Below are 22,355 nucleotides of genomic sequence, written 5' to 3' on the forward strand. Positions count from 1 at the left end.
TTCTTTGTCGTGCACTCTGAAAGTTTGGACACGCTTTAGGGTGTCGGTCGTTGGTGATGGACATTTCGAAGGACAGAGGACATCTATCGACCAAAAGACGTTTATAACATAGAAAGGATACATTGCCCAAGAATATGATGGAAGATCAGCTCAAAGTAAGCAATATTTAATATGATAAACCGTGTTTCTGTCGAAATATTTTAAACGCATATATCGCCATTTTGTTTGGTATAGCTTCACTTGGCCAACCCTGTATTGAAAAGTAAGGATAATTTTAAAAATGTAAATCAGCGGTTGCATTAAGAACTAATTTGTCTTTCGATTCCTGTCAACCCTGTATTTTTTAGTCAAGTATATGATTAGCTTTTAATTAAACTAGATCACTCTGATAGATGACGTCAGACATATTGAGGCTTGATTTCCTAGTATTTTCATTGTGTAACCACGGTTTTGTATGGCTAAATATGCACCTTTTCGAACAAACTGTATATGTATGTTGTAAAATGATGTTACAGGAGTGTCATCGGAAGAATTCTGAGAAGGTTAGTGAAAAAATTAATATCTTTTGGCGGTGGTTACGTTATAGCGCTCTTTGGCTGGAATCGATGCTCTGGTAACGTTGGAACATGTAGTATGCTAACTTATCGATTTATTGTGTTTTCGCTGAAAAACGCTTAGAAAATCTGAAATATGGTCTGAAATCACAAGAACTGGGTCTTTCCATTGCTATGCTTTGTCTATTTTTATGAAATGTTTTATGATGAGTAAATTGGTCATACACGTTGCTCTATCTAGTAATTCTAGTGGATTTGTGATGGTCGGTGCAATTGTAAACTGTGATTTCTACCTGAAATATGCACTTTTTTCTAACAAAAACTATCCTATACCATGAATATGTTATCAGAATGTCATCTGATGGTTTTTTTTATAGGTTATTGGCTATCAATATCTTAGTTGAGCCGAATTGGTGATAGCACCTGAAGGAGTAAGAAACTGATGGAGTTAGAATAGTGGTGTATTTTGCTAACGTGTTTAGCTAATAGATTTACATATTTTGTCTTCCCTGTAAAACATTTTAAAAATCTGAAATGGTGGCTTTATTCACAAGATCTGTATCTTTCATCTGGTGTCTTGGACTTGTGATTTAATGATATTTAGATGCTACTATCTACTTCTGAAGCTATGCTATCTATGCTAATCAGTGTGTGGGGGGTGGGGGGTGCTCCCGGATCCGGGTTTCTGAGGCAGTAAAAGTTAAGAAATGCTATAGATGGAAGGAATGCAGTTTGGAAACCTACCAAAACACAATTAGACAACAGCAAATTCAATACCTTTTAGACAACTTCCTGGGTAAAACGTTCCACTGCAATAGTGAAGGTGTAAACTTGGCAGTAGAAAATCTTAACAGTATATTTGACCTCTCAGCTTCCCTGTCAAATCTAAAAATCTCAAATAGAAAACCAAAGAAAATGAACAACAATGACAAATGGTTTGATGAAGAATGCAAAAATCTAAGAAATAAATTGAGAAACCTGTCCAACCAAAAACATAGAGACCCAGAAAACCTGAGTCTACGCCTTCACTATGGTGAATCACTAAAACAATACAGAAATACACTACGGAAAAAGAAGGAACAGCACGTCAGAAATCAGCTCAATGTAATTGAAGAATCCATAGACTCTAACCACTTCTGGGAAAATTGGAAAACACTAAACAAACAACAACACGAAGAATTATCTATCCAAAATGGAGATGTATGGGTAAACCACTTCTCCAATCTTTTTGGCTCTATAACAAAGAATAAAGAGCAAAAACATATACATGATCAAATACAAATCCTAGAATCAACTATTAAAGACTACCAGAACCCACTGGATTCTCCAATTACCTTGAACGAGTTACAGGACAAAATAAAAACCCTCCAACCCAAAAAGGCCTGTGGTGTTGATGGTATCCTTAATGAAATGATCAAATATACAGACAACAAATTCCAATTGGCTATACTAAAACTCTTTAACATCGTCCTTAGCTCTGGCATCTTCCCCAATATTTGGAACCAAGGACTGATCACCCCAATCCACAAAAGTGGAGACAAATTTGACCCCAATAACTACCGTGGAATATGCGTCAACAGTAACCTTGGGAAAATACTCTGCATTATCATTAACAGCAGACTCGTACATTTCCTCAATGAAAACAATGTACTGAGCAAATGTCAAATTGGCTTTTTACCAAATTACCGTACAACAGACCATGTATTCACCCTACACACCCTAATTGACAACCAAACAAACCAAAACAAAGGCAAAGTCTTCTCATGCTTTGTTGACTTCAAAAAAGCCTTCGACTCAATTTGGCATGAGGGTCTGCTATACAAATTGATGGAAAGTGGTGTTGGGGGTAAAACATACGACATTATAAAATCCATGTACACAAACAACAAGTGTGCGGTTAAAATTGGCAAAAAACACACACATTTCTTCACACAGGGTCGTGGGGTGAGACAGGGATGCAGCTTAAGCCCCACCCTCTTCAACATATATATCAACGAATTGGCGCGGGCACTAGAACAGTCTGCAGCACCCGGCCTCACCCTACTAGACTCTGAAGTCAAATGTCTACTGTTTGCTGATGATCTGGTGCTTCTGTCACCAACCAAGGAGGGCCTACAGCAGCACCTAGATCTTCTGCACAGATTCTGTCAGACCTGGGCCCTGACAGTAAATCTCAGTAAGACCAAAATAATGGTGTTCCAAAAAAGGTCCAGTCGCCAGGACCACAAATTCCATCTAGACACTGTTGCACTAGAGCACACAAAAAACTATACATACCTCGGCCTAAACATCAGCGCCACAGGTAACTTCCACAAAGCTGTGAACGATCTGAGAGACAAGGCAAGAAGGGCATTCTATGCCATCAAAAGGAACATAAATTTCAACATACCAATTAGGATCTGGCTAAAAATACTTGAATCAGTCATAGAGCCCATTGCCCTTTATGGTTGTGAGGTCTGGGGTCCGCTCACCAACCAAGATTTCACAAAATGGGACAAACACCAAATTGAGACTCTGCATGCAGAATTCTGCAAAAATATCCTCCGTGTACAACGTAGAACACCAAATAATGCATGCAGAGCAGAATTAGGCCGATACCCACTAATTATCAAAATCCAGAAAAGAGCCGTTAAATTCTACAACCACCTAAAAGGAAGCGATTCCCAAACCTTCCATAACAAAGCCATCACCTACAGAGAGATGAACCTGGAGAAGAGTCCCCTAAGCAAGCTGGTCCTGGGGCTCTGTTCACAAACACAAACACACCCCACAGAGCCCCAGGACAACAGCACAATTAGACCCAACCAAATCATGAGAAAACAAAAAGATAATTACTTGACACATTGGAAAGAATTAACAAAAAAACAGAGCAAACTAGAATGCTATTTGGCCCTAAACAGAGAGTACACAGTGGCAGAATACCTGACCACTGTGACTGACCCAAACTTAAGGAAAGCTTTGACTATGTACAGACTCAGTGAGCATAGCCTTGCTATTGAGAAAGGCCGCCGTAGGCAGACATGGCTCTCAAGAGAAGACAGGCTATGTGCTCACTGCCCACAAAATGAGGTGGAAACTGAGCTGCACTTCCTAACCTCCTGCCCAATGTATGACCATATTAGAGAGACATATTTCCCACAGATTACACAGATCAACAAAGAATTTGAAAACAAATCCAATTTTGATAAACTCCCATATCTACTGGGAGAAATTCCACAGTGTGCCATCACAGCAGCAAGATTTGTGACCTGTTGCCACAAGAAAAGGGCAACCAGTGAAGAACAAACACCATTGTAAATACAACCCATATTTATGCTTATTTATTTTAACTTGTGTGCTTTAACCATTTGTACATTGTTACAACACTGTATATATATAATATAACATTTGTAATGTCTTTATTGTTTTGAAACTTCTGTATGTGTAATGTTTACTGTTAATTTGTATTGTTTATTTCACTTTTGTATAATATCTACCTCACTTGCTTTGGCAATGTTAACACATGTTTCCCATGCCAATAAAGCCCCTTGAATTGAATTGAATTGAATTGAGAGGAGTTGATGATAATACCAACCCCCTCACAGAGAGAGATAGGAGTTGATGATAATGTGATTTGTTGTCTCTGGTAATGTGTTTGTGTCCATGAGACACAGAGAGATGAAGATAGAGAGAGAGACACAGAGAAATGAAGAAGAGAGAGAGAGACATGGAGAAATGAAGAAGAGAGAGAGAGACATAGAGAAATGAAGAAGAGAGAGAGAGACATGGAAAAATGAAGAAGAGAGAGAGAGACATGGAGAAATGAAGAAGAGAGAGAGAGACATGGAGAAATGAAGAGATTAAAGGAGAGTAAGAATGGAAATCAGCAGGCAAAGGAGAACGAGAAGGATAGGAGAGAAACACAACCAATAGCAACAGAGTGGAACCTGAGTGAAGGTCCTGAATGGCAATATCCCCGTTCCTTTTGGTCCATCTACCACAAAACTGTTAGGATTGGGGATAACATGTGAGTGTGCACAAGCGAAAGAGAAAGACTGAGAGAGAGAGAGCACTACATTGCTGCCTGCCATAAGTTGAGGGACAGTGTCTGACAAACCAATCAACCTGCACATGTCCTTTACTGTATGTTTATTGTTATTGTTGAATGTATGGTTATTTTGACCCTTGGTTATTGTTGTTACTGTTGTCCCGTTGACAATTTTGATTCTCATTTTTACATTGTAAACAAGCTTTGGCAATATGTACATTGTTACGTCATGCCAATAAAGCAAATTGAATTGAATTGAATTGAATTGAGAGAGAGAGAGAGAGAGAGAGAGAGAGAGAGAGAGAGAGAGAGAGAGAGAGAGAGAGAGAGAGAGAGAGAGAGAGAGAGAGAGAGAGAGAGAGAGAGAGAGAGAGAGAGAGAGAGAGAGAGAGAGAGAGAGAGAGAGAGAGAGAGAGAGAGAGAGAGAGAGAGAGAGAGAGAATAGGCAGAGAGAGAGAGAGAGAGAATAGGCAGAGAGAGAGAGAGAGAGAATAGGCAGAGAGAGAGAGAGAGAGAGAGAGAGAGAGAGAGAATAGGCAGAGAGAGAGAGAGAGAGAGAGAATAGGCAGAGAGAGAGATAGAAAGAGAGACAGAGATGTTGGGAGACATAGTGAAGGGGTAAGGATGAGGACATGAATTTCAACCAGCCCACATTACCCTCTGCTGTCCAAAACACTGGGAGAGGATGAAGACTGGACGTCTGTTTAAAGCCACACGGTAACGCTACCTGACTGGTAACAACCTGGGACTGAGACTGGGGCCAAATAACATTAACACTGGGGTCCAAAAATAACACTATAGATAGAGGAGACTGGTAACAACCTGGGGTCTATAGAGGAGACTGGTAACAACCTGGTGTCTATAGAGGAGACTGGTAACAACCTGGGGTCTATAGAGGAGACTGGTAACAACCTGGGGTCTATAGAGGAGACTGGTAACAACCTGGGGTCTATAGAGGAGACTGGTAACAACCTGGTGTCTATAGAGGAGACTGGTAACAACCTGGGGTCTATAGAGGAGACTGGTAACAACCTGGGGTCTATAGAGGAGACTGGTAACAACCTGGGGTCTATAGAGGAGACTGGTAACAACCTGGGGTCTATAGAGGAGACTGGTAACAACCTGGGGTATATAGAGGAGACTGGTAACAACCTGGGGTCTATAGAGGAGACTGGTAACAACCTGGGGTCTATAGAGGAGACTGGTAACAACCTGGGGTCTATAGAGGAGACTGGTAACAACCTGGGGTCTATATAGGAGACTGGTAACAACCTGGGGTCTATAGAGGAGACTGGTAACAACCTGGGGTCTATAGAGGAGACTGGTAACAACCTGGGGTCTATAGAGGAGACTGGTAACTACCTGGGGTCTATAGAGGAGACTGGTAACAACCTGGGGTCTATAGAGGAGACTGGTAACAACCTGGGGTCTATAGAGGAGACTGGTAACAACCTGGGATCTATAGAGGAGACTGGTAACAACCTGGGATCTATAGAGGAGACTGGTAACAACCTGGGGTCTATAGAGGAGACTGGTAACAACCTGGGATCTATAGAGGAGACTGGTAACAACCTGGGGTCTATAGAGGAGACTGGTAACAACCTGGGGTCTATAGAGGAGACTGGTAACAACCTGGGGTCTATAGAGGAGACTGGTAACAACCTGGGGTCTATAGAGGAGACTGGTAACAACCTGGGGTCTATAGAGGAGACTGGTAACAACCTGGGGTCTATAGAGGAGACTGGTAACAACCTGGGGTTTATAGAGGAGACTGGTAACAACCTGGGGTCTATAGAGGAGACTGGTAACAACCTGGGGTCTATAGAGGAGACTGGTAACAACCTGGGGTCCATAGAGGAGACTGGTAACAACCTGGGGTCTATAGAGGAGACTGGTAACAACCTGGGGTCTATAACATTAACACTGTAGATAGAGGAGACTGGTAAGGAGACTGTAATCACTGCCAAAGGTGCTTCAACAAAGTACTGAGTAAAGGGGCTGAATACTTATGAAAATATGATATTTCAGTTTTTCGTATATACGCACACAGAGGTGGTATCAAATCTACACACAAAACAATTTTTGCAAATGTAGTATTTATATGTATAGTACATTTGCTAAAATTTAAAAAAAAAACATTTTCTGTTTTGTTATTACAGGGTATTGTGTGTAGATTGATAAAGATTTAATCCATTTTAGAATAAGGCTGTAACGTAACAACATGTGAAAGACAATCAGGATGGTGTGAATACTCTAATGATGTCCAGTCCTGTTGAGGGGTTACATGTGGAGGACAATCAGGATGGTGTGAATACTCTAATGATGTCCAGTCCTGTTGAGGGGTTACATGTGGAAGACAATCAGGATGGTGTGAATAATCTAATGATGTCCAGTCCTGTTGAGGGGTTACATGTGGAGGACAATCAGGATGGTGTGAATACTCTAATGATGTCCAGTCCTGTTGAGGGGTTACATGTAGAAGACAATCAGGATGGTGTGAATACTCTAATGATGTCCAGTCCTGTTGAGGGGTTACATGTGGAAGACAATCAGGATGGTGTGAATAATCTAATGATGTCCAGTCCTGTTGAGGGGTTACATGTAGAAGACAATCATGATGGTGTGAATACTCTAATGATGTCCAGTCCTGTTGAGGGGTTACATGTGGAGGACAATCAGGATGGTGTGAATACTCTAATGATGTCCAATCCTGTTGAGTGGTTACATGTAGAAGACAATCAGGATGGTGTGAATACTCTAATGATGTCAAGTCCTGTTGAGGGGTTACACGTGGAGGACAATCAGGATGGTGTGAATACTCTAATGATGTCCAGTCCTGTTGAGGGGTTACATGTGGAAGACAATCAGGATGGTGTGAATACTCTAATGATGTCCAGTCCTGTTGAGGGGTTACATGTGGAAGACAATCAGGATGGTGTGAATACTCTAATGATGTCCAGTCCTGTTGAGGGGTTACATGTGGAAGACAATCAGTATGGTGTGAATACTCTAATGATGTACAGTCCTGTTGAGGGGTTACATGTGGAAGACAATCAGGATGGTGTGAATACTCTAATGATGTACAGTCCTGTTGAGGGGTTACATGTGGAGAACAATCAGGATGGTGTGAATACTCTAATGATGTACAGTCCTGTTTGAGGGGTTACATGTGGAAGACAATCAGGATGGTGTGAATACTCTAATGATGTACAGTCCTGTTGAGGGGTTACATGTGGAAGACAATCAGGATGGTGTGAATACTCTAATGATGTACAGTCCTGTTGAGGGGTTACATGTGGAGTACAATCAGGATGGTGTGAATACTCTAATGATGTACAGTCCTGTTGAGGGGTTACATGTGGAAGACAATCAGGATGGTGTGAATACTCTAATGATGTACAGTCCTGTTGAGGGGTTACATGTGGAGGACAATCAGGATGGTGTGAATACTCTAATGATGTACAGTCCTGTTGAGGGGTTACATGTGGAGGACAATCAGGATGGTGTGAATACTCTAATGATGTCCAGTCCTGTTGAGGGGTTACATGTAGAAGACAATCAGGATGGTGTGAATACTCTAATGATGTCAAGTCCTGTTGAGGGGTTACACGTGGAGGACAATCAGGATGGTGTGAATACTCTAATGATGTACAGTCCTGTTGAGGGGTTACATGTGGAAGACAATCAGGATGGTGTGAATACTCTAATGATGTCCAGTCCTGTTGAGGGGTTACATGTGGAAGACAATCAGGATGGTGTGAATACTCTAATGATGTCCAGTCCTGTTGAGGGGTTACATGTGGAAGACAATCAGGATGGTGTGAATACTCTAATGATGTCCAGTCCTGTTGAGGGGTTACATGTGGAAGACAATCAGTATGGTGTGAATACTCTAATGATGTACAGTCCTGTTGAGGGGTTACATGTGGAAGACAATCAGGATGGTGTGAATACTCTAATGATGTACAGTCCTGTTGAGGGGTTACATGTGGAGAACAATCAGGATGGTGTGAATACTCTAATGATGTACAGTCCTGTTTGAGGGGTTACATGTGGAAGACAATCAGGATGGTGTGAATACTCTAATGATGTACAGTCCTGTTGAGGGGTTACATGTGGAAGACAATCAGGATGGTGTGAATACTCTAATGATGTCCAGTCCTGTTGAGGGGTTACATGTGGAAGACAATCAGGATGGTGTGAATAATCTAATGATGTCCAGTCCTGTTGAGGGGTTACATGTGGAGGACAATCAGGATGGTGTGAATACTCTAATGATGTCCAGTCCTGTTGAGGGGTTACATGTAGAAGACAATCAGGATGGTGTGAATACTCTAATGATGTCCAGTCCTGTTGAGGGGTTACATGTGGAAGACAATCAGGATGGTGTGAATAATCTAATGATGTCCAGTCCTGTTGAGGGGTTACATGTAGAAGACAATCATGATGGTGTGAATACTCTAATGATGTCCAGTCCTGTTGAGGGGTTACATGTGGAGGACAATCAGGATGGTGTGAATACTCTAATGATGTCCAATCCTGTTGAGTGGTTACATGTAGAAGACAATCAGGATGGTGTGAATAATCTAATGATGTCCAGTCCTGTTGAGGGGTTACATGTAGAAGACAACCAGGATGGTGTGAATACTCTAATGATGTCCAGTCCTGTTGAGGGGTTACATGTGGAAGACAATCAGGATGGTGTGAATAATCTAATGATGTCCAGTCCTGTTGAGGGGTTACATGTAGAAGACAATCATGATGGTGTGAATACTCTAATGATGTCCAGTCCTGTTGAGGGGTTACATGTGGAGGACAATCAGGATGGTGTGAATACTCTAATGATGTCCAATCCTGTTGAGTGGTTACATGTAGAAGACAATCAGGATGGTGTGAATACTCTAATGATGTCAAGTCCTGTTGAGGGGTTACACGTGGAGGACAATCAGGATGGTGTGAATACTCTAATGATGTACAGTCCTGTTGAGGGGTTACATGTGGAAGACAATCAGGATGGTGTGAATACTCTAATGATGTCCAGTCCTGTTGAGGGGTTACATGTGGAAGACAATCAGGATGGTGTGAATACTCTAATGATGTCCAGTCCTGTTGAGGGGTTACATGTGGAAGACAATCAGGATGGTGTGAATACTCTAATGATGTCCAGTCCTGTTGAGGGGTTACATGTGGAAGACAATCAGTATGGTGTGAATACTCTAATGATGTACAGTCCTGTTGAGGGGTTACATGTGGAAGACAATCAGGGTGGTGTGAATACTCTAATGATGTACAGTCCTGTTGAGGGGTTACATGTGGAGAACAATCAGGATGGTGTGAATACTCTAATGATGTACAGTCCTGTTTGAGGGGTTACATGTGGAAGACAATCAGGATGGTGTGAATACTCTAATGATGTACAGTCCTGTTGAGGGGTTACATGTGGAAGACAATCAGGATGGTGTGAATACTCTAATGATGTACAGTCCTGTTGAGGGGTTACATGTGGAGTACAATCAGGATGGTGTGAATACTCTAATGATGTACAGTCCTGTTGAGGGGTTACATGTGGAAGACAATCAGGATGGTGTGAATACTCTAATGATGTACAGTCCTGTTGAGGGGTTACATGTGGAGGACAATCAGGATGGTGTGAATACTCTAATGATGTACAGTCCTGTTGAGGGGTTACATGTGGAGGACAATCAGGATGGTGTGAATACTCTAATGATGTCCAGTCCTGTTGAGGGGTTACATGTAGAAGACAATCAGGATGGTGTGAATACTCTAATGATGTCAAGTCCTGTTGAGGGGTTACACGTGGAGGACAATCAGGATGGTGTGAATACTCTAATGATGTACAGTCCTGTTGAGGGGTTACATGTGGAAGACAATCAGGATGGTGTGAATAATCTAATGATGTCCAGTCCTGTTGAGGGGTTACATGTAGAAGACAATCATGATGGTGTGAATACTCTAATGATGTCCAGTCCTGTTGAGGGGTTACATGTGGAGGACAATCAGGATGGTGTGAATACTCTAATGATGTCCAATCCTGTTGAGTGGTTACATGTAGAAGACAATCAGGATGGTGTGAATACTCTAATGATGTCAAGTCCTGTTGAGGGGTTACACGTGGAGGACAATCAGGATGGTGTGAATACTCTAATGATGTACAGTCCTGTTGAGGGGTTACATGTGGAAGACAATCAGGATGGTGTGAATACTCTAATGATGTCCAGTCCTGTTGAGGGGTTACATGTGGAAGACAATCAGGATGGTGTGAATACTCTAATGATGTCCAGTCCTGTTGAGGGGTTACATGTGGAAGACAATCAGGATGGTGTGAATACTCTAATGATGTCCAGTCCTGTTGAGGGGTTACATGTGGAAGACAATCAGTATGGTGTGAATACTCTAATGATGTACAGTCCTGTTGAGGGGTTACATGTGGAAGACAATCAGGGTGGTGTGAATACTCTAATGATGTACAGTCCTGTTGAGGGGTTACATGTGGAGAACAATCAGGATGGTGTGAATACTCTAATGATGTACAGTCCTGTTTGAGGGGTTACATGTGGAAGACAATCAGGATGGTGTGAATACTCTAATGATGTACAGTCCTGTTGAGGGGTTACATGTGGAAGACAATCAGGATGGTGTGAATACTCTAATGATGTACAGTCCTGTTGAGGGGTTACATGTGGAGTACAATCAGGATGGTGTGAATACTCTAATGATGTACAGTCCTGTTGAGGGGTTACATGTGGAAGACAATCAGGATGGTGTGAATACTCTAATGATGTACAGTCCTGTTGAGGGGTTACATGTGGAGGACAATCAGGATGGTGTGAATACTCTAATGATGTACAGTCCTGTTGAGGGGTTACATGTGGAGGACAATCAGGATGGTGTGAATACTCTAATGATGTCCAGTCCTGTTGAGGGGTTACATGTAGAAGACAATCAGGATGGTGTGAATACTCTAATGATGTCAAGTCCTGTTGAGGGGTTACACGTGGAGGACAATCAGGATGGTGTGAATACTCTAATGATGTACAGTCCTGTTGAGGGGTTACATGTGGAAGACAATCAGGATGGTGTGAATACTCTAATGATGTCCAGTCCTGTTGAGGGGTTACATGTGGAAGACAATCAGGATGGTGTGAATACTCTAATGATGTCCAGTCCTGTTGAGGGGTTACATGTGGAAGACAATCAGGATGGTGTGAATACTCTAATGATGTCCAGTCCTGTTGAGGGGTTACATGTGGAAGACAATCAGTATGGTGTGAATACTCTAATGATGTACAGTCCTGTTGAGGGGTTACATGTGGAAGACAATCAGGATGGTGTGAATACTCTAATGATGTACAGTCCTGTTGAGGGGTTACATGTGGAGAACAATCAGGATGGTGTGAATACTCTAATGATGTACAGTCCTGTTTGAGGGGTTACATGTGGAAGACAATCAGGATGGTGTGAATACTCTAATGATGTACAGTCCTGTTGAGGGGTTACATGTGGAAGACAATCAGGATGGTGTGAATACTCTAATGATGTACAGTCCTGTTGAGGGGTTACATGTGGAGTACAATCAGGATGGTGTGAATACTCTAATGATGTACAGTCCTGTTGAGGGGTTACATGTGGAAGACAATCAGGATGGTGTGAATACTCTAATGATGTACAGTCCTGTTGAGGGGTTACATGTGGAGGACAATCAGGATGGTGTGAATACTCTAATGATGTCCAGTCCTGTTGAGGGGTTACATGTGGAAGACAATCAGGATGGTGTGAATACTCTAATGATGTCCAGTCCTGTTGAGGGGTTACATGTGGAAGACAATCAGTATGGTGTGAATACTCTAATGATGTACAGTCCTGTTGAGGGGTTACATGTGGAAGACAATCAGGATGGTGTGAATACTCTAATGATGTACAGTCCTGTTGAGGGGTTACATGTGGAGAACAATCAGGATGGTGTGAATACTCTAATGATGTACAGTCCTGTTTGAGGGGTTACATGTGGAAGACAATCAGGATGGTGTGAATACTCTAATGATGTACAGTCCTGTTGAGGGGTTACATGTGGAAGACAATCAGGATGGTGTGAATACTCTAATGATGTACAGTCCTGTTGAGGGGTTACATGTGGAGTACAATCAGGATGGTGTGAATACTCTAATGATGTACAGTCCTGTTGAGGGGTTACATGTGGAAGACAATCAGGATGGTGTGAATACTCTAATGATGTACAGTCCTGTTGAGGGGTTACATGTGGAGGACAATCAGGATGGTGTGAATACTCTAATGATGTACAGTCCTGTTGAGGGGTTACATGTGGAGGACAATCAGGATGGTGTGAATACTCTAATGATGTCCAGTCCTGTTGAGGGGTTACATGTAGAAGACAATCAGGATGGTGTGAATACTCTAATGATGTCAAGTCCTGTTGAGGGGTTACACGTGGAGGACAATCAGGATGGTGTGAATACTCTAATGAGGTACAGTCCTGTTGAGGGGTTACATGTGGAAGACAATCAGGATGGTGTGAATACTCTAATGATGTCCAGTCCTGTTGAGGGGTTACATGTGGAAGACAATCAGGATGGTGTGAATACTCTAATGATGTCCAGTCCTGTTGAGGGGTTACATGTGGAAGACAATCAGGATGGTGTGAATACTCTAATGATGTACAGTCCTGTTGAGGGGTTACATGTGGAGGACAATCAGGATGGTGTGAATACTCTAATGATGTCCAGTCCTGTTGAGGGGTTACATGTGGAAGACAATCAGGATGGTGTGAATACTCTAATGATGTCCAGTCCTGTTGAGGGGTTACATGTGGAAGACAATCAGGATGGTGTGAATACTCTAATGATGTCCAGTCCTGTTGAGGGGTTACATGTGGAAGACAATCAGTATGGTGTGAATACTCTAATGATGTACAGTCCTGTTGAGGGGTTACCTGTGGAAGACAATCAGGATGGTGTGAATACTCTAATGATGTACAGTCCTGTTGAGGGGTTACATGTGGAGAACAATCAGGATGGTGTGAATACTCTAATGATGTACAGTCCTGTTTGAGGGGTTACATGTGGAAGACAATCAGGAAGGTGTGAATACTCTAATGATGTACAGTCCTGTTGAGGGGTTACATGTGGAGGACAATCAGGATGGTGTGAATACTCTAATGATGTACAGTCCTGTTGAGGGGTTACATGTGGAGTACAATCAGGATGGTGTGAATACTCTAATGATGTACAGTCCTGTTGAGGGGTTACATGTGGAAGACAATCAGGATGGTGTGAATACTCTAATGATGTACAGTCCTGTTGAGGGGTTACATGTGGAGGACAATCAGGATGGTGTGAATACTCTAATGATGTACAGTCCTGTTGAGGGGTTACATGTGGAGGACAATCAGGATGGTGTGAATACTCTAATGATGTCCAGTCCTGTTGAGGGGTTACTGGTAGAAGACAATCAGGATGGTGTGAATACTCTAATGATGTCAAGTCCTGTTGAGGGGTTACACGTGGAGGACAATCAGGATGGTGTGAATACTCTAATGATGTACAGTCCTGTTGAGGGGTTACATGTGGAAGACAATCAGGATGGTGTGAATACTCTAATGATGTCCAGTCCTGTTGAGGGGTTACATGTGGAAGACAATCAGGATGGTGTGAATACTCTAATGATGTCCAGTCCTGTTGAGGGGTTACATGTGGAAGACAATCAGGATGGTGTGAATACTCTAATGATGTACAGTCCTGTTGAGGGGTTACATGTGGAGTACAATCAGGATGGTGTGAATACTCTAATGATGTACAGTCCTGTTGAGGGGTTACATGTGGAGGACAATCAGGATGGTGTGAATACTCTAATGATGTCCAGTCCTGTTGAGGGGTTACATGTGGAAGACAATCAGGATGGTGTGAATACTCTAATGATGTCCAGTCCTGTTGAGGGGTTACATGTGGAAGACAATCAGGATGGTGTGAATACTCTAATGATGTCCAGTCCTGTTGAGGGGTTACATGTGGAAGACAATCAGTATGGTGTGAATACTCTAATGATGTACAGTCCTGTTGAGGGGTTACATGTGGAAGACAATCAGGATGGTGTGAATACTCTAATGATGTACAGTCCTGTTGAGGGGTTACATGTGGAGAACAATCAGGATGGTGTGAATACTCTAATGATGTACAGTCCTGTTTGAGGGGTTACATGTGGAAGACAATCAGGATGGTGTGAATACTCTAATGATGTACAGTCCTGTTGAGGGGTTACATGTGGAGGACAATCAGGATGGTGTGAATACTCTAATGATGTACAGTCCTGTTGAGGGGTTACATGTGGAGTACAATCAGGATGGTGTGAATACTCTAATGATGTACAGTCCTGTTGAGGGGTTACATGTGGAAGACAATCAGGATGGTGTGAATACTCTAATGATGTACAGTCCTGTTGAGGGGTTACATGTGGAGGACAATCAGGATGGTGTGAATACTCTAATGATGTACAGTCCTGTTGAGGGGTTACATGTGGAGGACAATCAGGATGGTGTGAATACTCTAATGATGTCCAGTCCTGTTGAGGGGTTACTGGTAGAAGACAATCAGGATGGTGTGAATACTCTAATGATGTCAAGTCCTGTTGAGGGGTTACACGTGGAGGACAATCAGGATGGTGTGAATACTCTAATGATGTACAGTCCTGTTGAGGGGTTACATGTGGAAGACAATCAGGATGGTGTGAATACTCTAATGATGTCCAGTCCTGTTGAGGGGTTACATGTGGAAGACAATCAGGATGGTGTGAATACTCTAATGATGTACAGTCCTGTTGAGGGGTTACATGTGGAAGACAATCAGGATGGTGTGAATACTCTAATGATGTACAGTCCTGTTGAGGGGTTACATGTGGAGTACAATCAGGATGGTGTGAATACTCTAATGATGTACAGTCCTGTTGAGGGGTTACATGTGGAAGACAATCAGGATGGTGTGAATACTCTAATGATGTACAGTCCTGTTGAGGGGTTACATGTGGAGGACAATCAGGATGGTGTGAATACTCTAATGATGTACAGTCCTGTTGAGGGGTTACATGTGGAGGACAATCAGGATGGTGTGAATACTCTAATGATGTCCAGTCCTGTTGAGGGGTTAAATGTGGAAGACAATCAGGATGGTGTGAATACTCTAATGATGTCCAGTCCTGTTGAGGGGTTACATGTAGAAGACAATCAGGATGGTGTGAATACTCTAATGATGTCCAGTCCTGTTGAGGGGTTACATGTGGAAGACAATCAGGATGGTGTGAATAATCTAATGATGTCCAGTCCTGTTGAGGGGTTACATGTAGAAGACAATCAGGATGGTGTGAATACTCTAATGATGTACAGTCCTGTTGAGGGGTTACATGTGGAAGACAATCAGGATGGTGTGAATACTCTAATGATGTCCAGTCCTGTTGAGGGGTTACATGTACAAGACAATCAGGATGGTGTGAATACTCTAATGATGTCCAGTCCTGTTGAGGGGTTACATGTGGAAGACAATCAGGATGGTGTGAATAATCTAATGATGTCCAGTCCTGTTGAGGGGTTACATGTAGAAGACAATCAGGATGGTGTGAATACTCTAATGATGTACAGTCCTGTTGAGGGGTTACATGTGGAAGACAATCAGGATGGTGTGAATACTCTAATGATGTCCAGTCCTGTTGAGGGGTTACATGTGGAGGACAATCAGGATGGTGTGAATACTCTAATGATGTCCAATCCTGTTGAGGGGTTACATGTAGAAGACAATCAGGATGGTGTGAATACTCTAATGATGTACAGTCCTGTTGAGGGGTTACATGTGGAAGACAATCAGGATGGTGTGAATACTCTAATGATGTCCAGTCCTGTTGAGGGGTTACATGTGGAGGACAATCAGGATGGTGTGAATACTCTAATGATGTCCAATCCTGTTGAGGGGTTACATGTGGAAGACAATCAGGATGGTGTGAATACTCTAATGATGTCCAGTCCTGTTGAGGGGTTACATGTGGAGGACAATCAGGATGGTGTGAATACTCTAATGATGTCCAGTCCTGTTGAGGGGTTACATGTGGAGGACAATCAGGATGGTGTGAATACTCTAATGATGTCCAGTCCTGTTGAGGGGTTACATGTGGAAGACAATCAGGATGGTGTGAATACTCTAATGATGTCCAGTCCTGTTGAGGGGTTACATGTAGAAGACACTCAGGATGGTGTGAATACTCTAATGATGTCCAGTCCTGTTGAGGGGTTACATGTGGAGGACAATCAGGATGGTGTGAATACTCTAATGATGTCCAGTCCTGTTGAGGGGTTACATGTGGAAGACAATCAGGATGGTGTGAATACTCTAATGATGTCCAGTCCTGTTGAGGGGTTACATGTAGAAGACAATCAGGATGGTGTGAATACTCTAATGATGTCCAGTCCTGTTGAGGGGTTACATGTGGAAGACAATCAGGATGGTGTGAATAATCTAATGATGTCCAGTCCTGTTGAGGGGTTACATGTAGAAGACAATCAGGATGGTGTGAATACTCTAATGATGTACAGTCCTGTTGAGGGGTTACATGTGGAAGACAATCAGGATGGTGTGAATACTCTAATGATGTCCAGTCCTGTTGAGGGGTTACATGTACAAGACAATCAGGATGGTGTGAATACTCTAATGATGTCCAGTCCTGTTGAGGGGTTACATGTGGAAGACAATCAGGATGGTGTGAATAATCTAATGATGTCCAGTCCTGTTGAGGGGTTACATGTAGAAGACAATCAGGATGGTGTGAATACTCTAATGATGTACAGTCCTGTTGAGGGGTTACATGTGGAAGACAATCAGGATGGTGTGAATACTCTAATGATGTCCAGTCCTGTTGAGGGGTTACATGTGGAGGACAATCAGGATGGTGTGAATACTCTAATGATGTCCAATCCTGTTGAGGGGTTACATGTAGAAGACAATCAGGATGGTGTGAATACTCTAATGATGTCAAGTCCTGTTGAGGGGTTACACGTGGAGGACAATCAGGATGGTGTGAATACTCTAATGATGAGGGGTTACATGTGGAAGACAATCAGGATGGTGTGAATACTCTAATGATGTCCAGTCCTGTTGAGGGGTTACATGTGGAGGACAATCAGGATGGTGTGAATACTCTAATGATGTCCAGTCCTGTTGAGGGGTTACATGTGGAGGACAATCAGGATGGTGTGAATACTCTAATGATGTCCAGTCCTGTTGAGGGGTTACATGTAGAAGACAATCAGGATGGTGTGAATACTCTAATGATGTCCAGTCCTGTTGAGGGGTTACATGTGGAGGACAATCAGGATGGTGTGAATACTCTAATGATGTCCAATCCTGTTGAGGGGTTACATGTAGAAGACAATCAGGATGGTGTGAATACTCTAATGATGTCCAGTCCTGTTGAGGGGTTACATGTGGAGGACAATCAGGATGGTGTGAATACTCTAATGATGTCCAGTCCTGTTGAGGGGTTACATGTGGAGGACAATCAGGATGGTGTGAATACTCTAATGATGTACAGTCCTGTTGAGGGGTTACATGTGGAAGACAATCAGGATGGTGTGAATACTCTAATGATGTCCAGTCCTGTTGAGGGGTTACATGTGGAAGACAATCAGGATGGTGTGAATACTCTAATGATGTCAAGTCCTGTTGAGGGGTTACACGTGGAAGACAATCAGGATGGTGTGAATACTCTAATGATGTCCAGTCCTGTTGAGGGGTTACATGTGGAGGACAATCAGTATGGTGTGAATACTCTAATGATGTACAGGCCTGTTGAGGGGTTACATGTGGAAGACAATCAGGATGGTGTGAATACTCTAATGATGTACAGTCCTGTTGAGGGGTTACATGTGGAGAACAATCAGGATGGTGTGAATACTCTAATGATGTACAGTCCTGTTGAGGGGTTACATGTAGAAGACAATCAGGATGTTGTGAATACTCTAATGATGTACAGTCCTGTTGAGGGGTTACATGTGGAAGACAATCAGGATGGTGTGAATACTCTAATGATGTACAGTCCTGTTGAGGGGTTACATGTGGAGAACAATCAGGATGGTGTGAATACTCTAATGATGTACAGTCCTGTTGAGGGGTTACATGTAGAAGACAATCAGGATGTTGTGAATACTCTAATGATGTACAGTCCTGTTGAGGGGTTACATGTGGAAGACAATCAGGATGGTGTGAATACTCTAATGATGTACAGTCCTGTTGAGGGGTTACATGTGGAAGACAATCAGGATGGTGTGAATACTCTAATGATGTACAGTCCTGTTGAGGGGTTACATGTGGAGAACAATCAGGATGGTGTGAATACTCTAATGATGTACAGTCCTGTTGAGGGGTTACATGTGGAAGACAATCAGGATGGTGTGAATACTCTAATGATGTACAGTCCTGTTGAGGGGTTACATGTGGAGGACAATCAGGATGGTGTGAATACTCTAATGATGTACAGTCCTGTTGAGGGGTTACATGTGGAGGACAATCAGGATGGTGTGAATACTCTAATGATGTCCAGTCCTGTTGAGGGGTTACATGTAGAAGACAATCAGGATGGTGTGAATACTCTAATGATGTCCAGTCCTGTTGAGGGGTTACATGTGGAAGACAATCAGGATGGTGTGAATAATCTAATGATGTCCAGTCCTGTTGAGGGGTTACATGTAGAAGACAATCAGGATGGTGTGAATACTCTAATGATGTCAAGTCCTGTTGAGGGGTTACACGTGGAGGACAATCAGGATGGTGTGAATACTCTAATGATGTACAGTCCTGTTGAGGGGTTACATGTGGAAGACAATCAGGATGGTGTGAATACTCTAATGATGTACAGTCCTGTTGAGGGGTTACATGTGGAAGACAATCAGGATGGTGTGAATACTCTAATGATGTACAGTCCTGTTGAGGGGTTACATGTGGAGGACAATCAGGATGGTGTGAATACTCTAATGATGTACAGTCCTGTTGAAGGGTTACATGTGGAGGACAATCAGGATGGTGTGAATACTCTAATGATGTACAGTCCTGTTGAGGGGTTACATGTGGAGGACAATCAGGATGGTGTGAATACTCTAATGATGTCCAGTCCTGTTGAGGGGTTACATGTGGAAGACAATCAGGATGGTGTGAATACTCTAATAATGTCCAGTCCTGTTGAGGGGTTACATGTGGAAGACAATCAGGATGGTGTGAATACTCTAATGATGTCCAGTCCTGTTGAGGGGTTACATGTAGAAGACAATCAGGATGGTGTGAATACTCTAATGATGTACAGTCCTGTTGAGGGGTTACATGTGGAAGACAATCAGGATGGTGTGAATACTCTAATGATGTACAGTCCTGTTGAGGGGTTACATGTGGAAGACAATCAGGATGGTGTGAATACTCTAATGATGTACAGTCCTGTTGAGGGGTTACATATGGAGAACAATCAGGATGGTGTGAATACTCTAATGATGTACAGTCCTGATGAGGGGTTACATGTGGAAGACAATCAGGATGGTGTGAATACTCTAATGATGTACAGTCCTGTTGAGGGGTTACATGTGGAGGACAATCAGGATGGTGTGAATACTCTAATGATGTACAGTCCTGTTGAGGGGTTACATGTGGAGGACAATCAGGATGGTGTGAATACTCTAATGATGTACAGTCCTGTTGAGGGGTTACATGTGGAAGACAATCAGGATGGTGTGAATACTCTAATGATGTACAGTCCTGTTGAGGGGTTACATGTGGAGAACAATCAGGATGGTGTGAATACTCTAATGATGTACAGTCCTGATGAGGGGTTACATGTGGAAGACAATCAGGATGGTGTGAATACTCTAATGATGTACAGTCCTGTTGAGGGGTTACATGTGGAGGACAATCAGGATGGTGTGAATACTCTAATGATGTACAGTCCTGTTGAGGGGTTACATGTGGAGGACAATCAGGATGGTGTGAATACTCTAATGATGTACAGTCCTGTTGAGGGGTTACATGTGGAAGACAATCAGGATGGTGTGAATACTCTAATGATGTACAGTCCTGTTGAGGGGTTACATGTGGAGAACAATCAGGATGGTGTGAATACTGTAATGATGTACAGTCCTGATGAGGGGTTACATGTGGAAGACAATCAGGATGGTGTGAATACTCTAATGATGTACAGTCCTGTTGAGGGGTTACATGTGGAAGACAATCAGGATGGTGTGAATACTCTAATGATGTACAGTCCTGTTGAGGGGTTACATGTGGAGAACAATCAGGATGGTGTGAATACTCTAATGATGTACAGTCCTGATGAGGGGTTACATGTGGAAGACAATCAGGATGGTGTGAATAATCTAATGATGTACAGTCCTGTTGAGGGGTTACATGTGGAGGACAATCAGGATGGTGTGAATACTCTAATGATGTCCAGTCCTGTTGAGGGGTTACATGTGGAGGACAATCAGGATGGTGTGAATACTCTAATGATGTCCAGTCCTGTTGAGGGGTTACATGTAGAAGACAATCAGGATGGTGTGAATACTCTAATGATGTCCAGTCCTGTTGAGGGGTTACATGTGGAAGACAATCAGGATGGTGTGAATACTCTAATGATGTCCGGTCCTGTTGAGGGGTTACATGTGGAGGACAATCAGGATGGTGTGAATACTCTAATGATGTCCAGTCCTGTTGAGGGGTTACATGTGGAGGACAATCAGGATGGTGTGAATACTCTAATGATGTACAGTCCTGTTGAGGGGTTACATGTGGAAGACAATCAGGATGGTGTGAATACTCTAATAATGTCAAGTCCTGTTGAGGGGTTACACGTGGAGGACAATCAGGATGGTGTGAATACTCTAATGATGTACAGTCCTGTTGAGGGGTTACATGTGGAAGACAATCAGGATGGTGTGAATACTCTAATGATGTCCAGTCCTGTTGAGGGGTTACATGTGGAAGACAATCAGGATGGTGTGAATACTCTAATGATGTACAGTCCTGTTGAGGGGTTACATGTGGAAGACAATCAGGATGGTGTGAATACTCTAATGATGTCCAGTCCTGTTGAGGGGTTACATGTGGAGGACAATCAGTATGGTGTGAATACTCTAATGATGTACAGTCCTGTTGAGGGGTTACATGTGGAAGACAATCAGGATGGTGTGAATACTCTAATGATGTACAGTCCTGTTGAGGGGTTACATGTGGAGGACAATCAGGATGGTGTGAATACTCTAATGATGTACAGTCCTGTTGAGGGGTTACATGTGGAGGACAATCAGGATGGTGTGAATACTCTAATGATGTACAGTCCTGTTGAGGGGTTACATGTGGAAGACAATCAGGATGGTGTGAATACTCTAATGATGTACAGTCCTGTTGAGGGGTTACATGTGGAGAACAATCAGGATGGTGTGAATACTCTAATGATGTACAGTCCTGATGAGGGGTTACATGTGGAAGACAATCAGGATGGTGTGAATACTCTAATGATGTACAGTCCTGTTGAGGGGTTACATGTGGAGGACAATCAGGATGGTGTGAATACTCTAATGATGTACAGTCCTGTTGAGGGGTTACATGTGGAAGACAATCAGGATGGTGTGAATACTCTAATGATGTCCAGTCCTGTTGAGGGGTTACATGTAGAAGACAATCAGGATGGTGTGAATACTCTAATGATGTCCAGTCCTGTTGAGGGGT

This window comes from Salvelinus alpinus, chromosome 1, assembly GCF_045679555.1.
Source record: "Salvelinus alpinus chromosome 1, SLU_Salpinus.1, whole genome shotgun sequence".
Lineage (NCBI taxonomy): Eukaryota > Metazoa > Chordata > Actinopteri > Salmoniformes > Salmonidae > Salvelinus > Salvelinus alpinus.